This window comes from Mustela lutreola, chromosome 11, assembly GCF_030435805.1.
Source record: "Mustela lutreola isolate mMusLut2 chromosome 11, mMusLut2.pri, whole genome shotgun sequence".
In the NCBI taxonomy this organism is placed as follows: Eukaryota; Metazoa; Chordata; class Mammalia; order Carnivora; family Mustelidae; genus Mustela; species Mustela lutreola.
The window spans coordinates 478708-484707 of NC_081300.1; positions in this window are offsets into that span (position 1 = coordinate 478708).

Below are 6000 nucleotides of genomic sequence, written 5' to 3' on the forward strand. Positions count from 1 at the left end.
ACAGTGTGGAGGGCTGAGGGAGCCTGAGCCCAGGCTCTGGGAACAGCGGAGATGAAGACCCTTGTGGCGTAGCTGGGTGGGCCTGGGCGTGGGGACACCCACAGGGTCCCCTGAATGACATCTGCCCGTTCTGCACCTCGCCATGGACGCGCTTTGTGGGGGCTGCTTTCCTGTCCTTGGCTCTGTAGCGGTGCCGGCACTCACTGGTTCTCAGCCGCCGGCCTGTCACAGGTGGATCTCACTGGTTTTCAAGGCCGGTAAAACCTGTGTGAGCAGGTAAGGCCCCTTCCCTCCCACCCAGACTCCGCGGGGACACGTGTCGGGGCCACCAGGAGCCTTCGTGGGGGCACCTGTCCTCTGGGCTGACTCAGGCTCCTGTGGGGCAAGAGGCTCGGACGGCGGTCCACACCGCGTGCCTGCCCCAGCGGAGGTGGCCAGGGAGACTCAGACCCCTTCTGCTGCGAGGGGCCGTCGCTGGCAGCCACGTTGCAGGAGTGAGTCGGAACAACGGGGTGGAAGGGCCTGGAGGACGGGGACAGTGGCCCCCTCTGTTCAAGACACGCTCGCCTCTGGCACCAGATTTCTCAAGAAACATTACTACCCAAGTATTTCCACCAAAATGTTTGCCTTCTGCACAATTTTAGGTCAGAGTTCCTCGCTGATGGAGTTCCAATGTGGGCCAAGTTTGCCTTGGCCCTGACGGGCGGCCAAGGAGAGCAGAGCCCCACCAAGCGTTCTGGGTTTGAGCAGAGACAAACACTTCCGGAAGTTTGGTGACAACCCCCAGAGGGGACACACGTCCAGTCCACGCCCCCTGCGCAGGCTCACCTTCGATTCCTGCCGAGAGGAGGCGACCGCCCGCCAGCGCCAGGAGGCCCCATGGCAACCTCCCAAGGAAAGCCTGGAAACCACCGCCTGTCTGAGCCTGGAGAGGCTGGTGGGCAGTTCACCCCGACGGCTCTCAGACCCTGGGCCATGACGCCCGTGCCGTTCTGAGGGGGCAGGGCCGCCTGGGGTCCGCTGCTGCCTTGGGGAACACCCCGCCCTGAGCTCCTCGTTAGCTGACGTTGCTCCCACCAGAGGGTGTGTGCAGCCCAAGCCTGCTCACCACAGGGCGCAGGGCCATTCCCTGGACCCCACGGGCTTGGTGTGGGCACAGAAGGTTCCAGAAGCCGTGGGCCTGTGTCTGGCCCTCGGCCCATCATGTAGCCTGAGCGGTAGGCCCTCCCATCTGGTGGTCTTCAGGACCCCTTCCCTGGCTTTCCCAGAAGATAATTCTTGCACGTAGACACTCCAGGTCGGTTCCCCTCCTTGGCCTGCAAGGTGGCTGTCCATGGTGCTGTTCTTACCGGGGTCCCGGGCCCGAGCAAGTGACTGAGGCCGTTTCACAGAAAACTCCACGTGCTTTCCTTGGTTTGAAGACACCGTCTGAGGCCGGTCTTCACAGCTGGTCCAGAGGCATCCTGGGCGGCAGTCAGAGAGTGAGCCGGGGTGACCGCAGGCCTGGTGTGACCCCCGCTCCGTTGTGACCCCTGCCTCCCCAGGCCGAGCTCTTTCGGGTTTCCAGCCCTTCTGCTCTGGTTTCCTCGGGAGTGATGACTGTGTTGATGCCTCCGTCTGCCTCCCGGGTCCACCTACCGGACTCCCCACAGGTGAGCGAGGGCTGACCCCTGTTTCCTGTCCTCAGAGGCTGAATTAGGTGATGCCTGGCGTGCGGCGGATGCTCAGAACGGCACTGGAGAGAGGCAGCGGTGACAGGTGTGGCGTGAAGCCTGTATCTGCCAGGGCTCTGGTGGGGGGACAGACATGCGGATGGTGACAAGTCCAGCAGCATCCCCTGTGACTGTTGGCACTTCACAGACACTTGACGTGGGGCACCCCCATCGCTCGCCCTCACGTGGAAGTCTGTGCAGGAGCCGTGGCCCCCGTGGGCCTGGTTCCATGTCCAGAATACGGCTGGCCCCATCCCAGGCACCGTGGGGAGCAGGCCGGCCACCCAGGGCAGGACGCTGTCACCCCCTCCACAAACCCCACGTTTACGGCACTGGAGTCCGCGTGCGATCTTTCGTGGCAGAACTCTCCTTTCTTTCACTTGCACTCAGACTTTAGAAACAGGCAAACCCGCTGCACACACGTGGGATGAGCACACGCGTCTCTCGGCCCAGGGCCGCTGCGGCCACCTGCCGGCCCGGCTTCCCCGGCTTCCCCCGCGCCCCGGCCTTGGCAGTCAGCCGGCTCTGGGGCGACCCGCCAGGGTCACGGGTCATCCGTCCGCAGGCCCACCACTTCTCACCTTGCTCTGAAGGTTTAAACGTTCCTGAACCCAAATGGGACGAAAGCTCAGGACGCCCAGATGCACGCGACGAGGGCCAGACCGGGTCGGGGCTCACCGCCAACAGGAATTGGTGGGAGGCAGCAAGACTGAGGGGCGTGGGGACCTCAGTGCCGCGCTCCCCGGCCCCGCGGGGACACGAAGACCGACTTCGTCACGCGGCCCCTCAGGCTGAGAAGCAGAAACATGCTGCCTGCGTCTGGAGAGGGCTTATCTCGAGGACCCAAGGGTCCAGGCGCACACCACGGGGACGTTCCCGCAGCCCAGCGCGCCCCGTCTGTCTGACTGCGGGTGGGAGCCAGCCGCGCCCTGTGCTCCCCGGAACGCAGCGATGGGGGCGGGGCGGGGTCTGCACCTGCAGCCGGGGACCTGTTCCCGGGACCTGGGCCCTCGATCCGATCCGGTCCGGTCCTGCAGGGAGTGGTGTCTGGCCCCGCTCGCGGGAGGGAGCGGCTAGGGGAGCTCCCGCAGACCCCGAGGGTGCGCGTGGGCCGTGGGAGCAGCTGCTGACTTTGTCAGGAACCCCCCGCGCGGACCCGCGGAGCATCGCCTGTGAGCGGCCAGAGCCCCGCAGCGTTTCTAGCTGGACCCCATGGGCCCTTCCCTGTGAGTCTCTGCTGGAGGCCGGCGGCGCACCGGGCTCCGCGGGGATCGCTGACCCTCCGGGGCGGACGCAGAGGGGCCCTGGCCCGCGGAGCCAGGCGCGGGATGGGGCGCGGAGTCCAGCGGGCGGCACTGGGGGGGAAGCGCGTGGCCCTCCCGAGACGGAGGGACCGGCCGGCCCAGCGGCTGCGTTTGGAGCAGCCTGGCCCGGTGCTGGGGTCAGCGGGGCTGGGGGAGAGGTGAAGAGCAGGGGTGCAGGGGCCGGGCCGGCGGGGCGGGTGCGCGCACCGTGCACGGGCAGAGCGCGAACCCGGGTGCGCCACGTGCGCAGGGCACGGTCTCGGCTTCCCGGCGACCCTGTGCGGTCGGCATCGCCACCTGTGCCCACGCAGGGTCCGGGTGACCGGACGCGGCCCCTGCCAGCTCCCGCCGAGCGCAGGGTGACAGCGCGCAGGCCCACGCGTCCACGCCGCCCACGGCGCTCGAACTTCACGCGAGCCGCGTGTCCGAGGGTCGCCGCGCGCATGCGCTCGCACGCGGACACGGTCACGCGCACGCACGCCGACGCGGGCGCACGCACGCCGACGCGAACACGCACGCTGACGCCGGCGCGCGCACGCGGACACAGACACGCGCGCTGGCACGGGCGCGCGCACGGGCGCGCCGCTCTACGTGACCGACGACCTTCTTCTCGGTCGCCGTCCCGGACGCTAAGCTCCCGAGAAACGTCGCACACGGAGTCCGAACGCGCCGTGCGGCCGCCCGGAAGCCGCGGGCCGGGGGACCGGACGCTCGGACGCGCGGGAGCCACGAGCCGCGGGGACAAGCCGACTCCGTGCCCGTGGCTCGCGCGGGCCCTCGCGCGTACGAGGGAAACTGAGGCACGGGGTGAGGGAGCGCCGTGTGACCGCGGACTGGGCACCGCGAGCGCGCCTCGCTCGGCCCCGGGTCCCCGGCCGCGCCCTTGGACGGCCCCCCGCCGCGACCGTGCGGGAAGCCCCGCGGCGTGTCCGAGCCGGGACCCCCGCCCCGCGGCACTTCGCGCATCCCGCGTCCCGTCGTCCCGGGAGACCTGCGGGGGGCGGGGCGTCCGGGACCCACGAGCCCGCGCCGTCGAGCCGCACGTCCGGCTGCGCCCGCGGGGTGCGCGCACCGGCCCCCGACACGCGTCTCCTCGGCCCCCGCACCGTCCGCTCCGGGACGCTCGGGGGCACTGCGCGGCCGACGCTGAGAGCCGCGGAAGCCACGGCGGGAGGCCTTCCCGCCCAGAGACTCCCCGCGGGTGCTGGGGTCGCCCTGGGGTCGCCGGCCGAGACCCCGTCTGTCCCCCCTGCCGCGCTCCTGCTGCCCAAGCGGCCGCCCTTCCCCGCGTCCACTCCCGCGTCTCGGCTCCGCGCGAGGAGCTTCTGGCCCAGGCGTTTCCGCGGCCGCGGCCCCGTGCTCCGTCCCGGGACCTCTTGTGTGGGTTTGAGCTCTGGGTCAGGGTCAGCGCAAGGCACCGGCGCGGCGCCTCGAGGAGGGCAGAAGACGGTCTCCTGTCCAGGGTGCACGGAGCCCGGGGGCCCGGCTGCTCTGAGACTGGGCTTCAGTGTCCAGGGAAGCGCCCGGCTCCTGACCTGCCCTGACCTGGGAAGGGGAGGCGCCAGGCGTGGGGGTGGAGAGAAGGTTCTAGAACCAGGCTGGTAGCCCCGGGGCCAGAGCTGTGGGTCAGGCCCGCTCTCGGCCTTCCTCTCTGCCGTGTCGCTGGCCACCAACCCACCCACTCTGGGGTCTGTCCCTCGTGGCTCTGCCGTCTGCTGTTTGGGTCCACCGAAGGTGTACAGAGAATTCCCGGAAAACGGTAGCAGGGGTGTCTGCACGGCGTCTCGCGGCTGGGCAGTCCTGGGTCATTTGCAACCCTGTAGGGCACCCCACACCCGGCCCCTGACCGGAACAAAGCGGCGGCATGCCGCAGTCTGTGTGGCTTCCGGACGTTCCCCTCCGCCCCGCAGGCCCCGTCTCTGTCCGCAGGCTCTCAGGCATGGACGGTCCCCGCGGGGAGCCAGGGCCTGGGGCCCGGAGCCTCCTCTGCCCCACAGGGACGTGGCTCCCCTCCTCAGCGTCTGCCACCCCAGGGCCAGGAAAGCAGCCGCCTCTCAGGGCCTCGGGGATGTCGGGGAAACACGCGCACCCGGCTCCGGGAGAGAAGGCACCACATGCGGCCTCTCCCCCCCCACCCCCCGGCCTCGACACCTCCCGCTGCACGCACCTGTCCTTCACACCCTGACCTCTGTCTCCAACAGGGCTGGTCCCCAACCGCAAGCTGTGGCGGGAAGAACGCGGCGCCGATCCGCTCCCGTTCCTGCCCTGCAGAAGCGGGCGGCCAGCCCTGAAATCTGGGCACAGCATGTGGGAGACCAAGGTCCACCGAGATTTCACTCCCAGACATCATGCCAAGTCGACTCCCTGCGGCCACACAGGCGTGGGAGTGGCTATGGCCTTGCGGCCTGGCCTGGGGGTCTTCCTGGGGTGTCGAGGCTCCAGGTCCCGAGACACTGAGGTCCAGGCGTGGACTGAGATGGCCGACACCTCTGGGGAGGGTTTCTGCGGGTGGCACTGCAAGTCCCGCTTCCCTCGGTGACCCGCAGGCCTTAGGCCACGTCTGCCCCTCCCCACACCGGCTCTGCTGGTCCCTCCAGGTCTGTGGGTCCCCCCTCCGGCTCTGCGGGTCCCCCCCACCCCGCCCTCACGATCCTCTCTGGCCAGCGGAGCCCTCGTGGCCCGAGGTTCCAGCCAGCATGGCCTCACCTGAACCCAGCACAGCCTCTGCCCCGGACAGCACATTTCAGGCAGAAGAGAGAGGGAGACGTCTTTGTTTAGAAGTCCGGCGGCAAGCTGACACCTGCTAATCTGGGCGTTAGAGATGAGTGTCTCCACTGGACGGTCACTGCACTTGTGCCTTGGAAATCGATGGTCTCCTGGTTCCCGGAGTCGCCTCTGCAGGTCCAGATGGCCGGTGCTCGCCCCGCTGAGCCCGTCAGGCTGGCTTCACGTCAGGCGGGCTCCGGGCCGAGTGGACAGCCAGC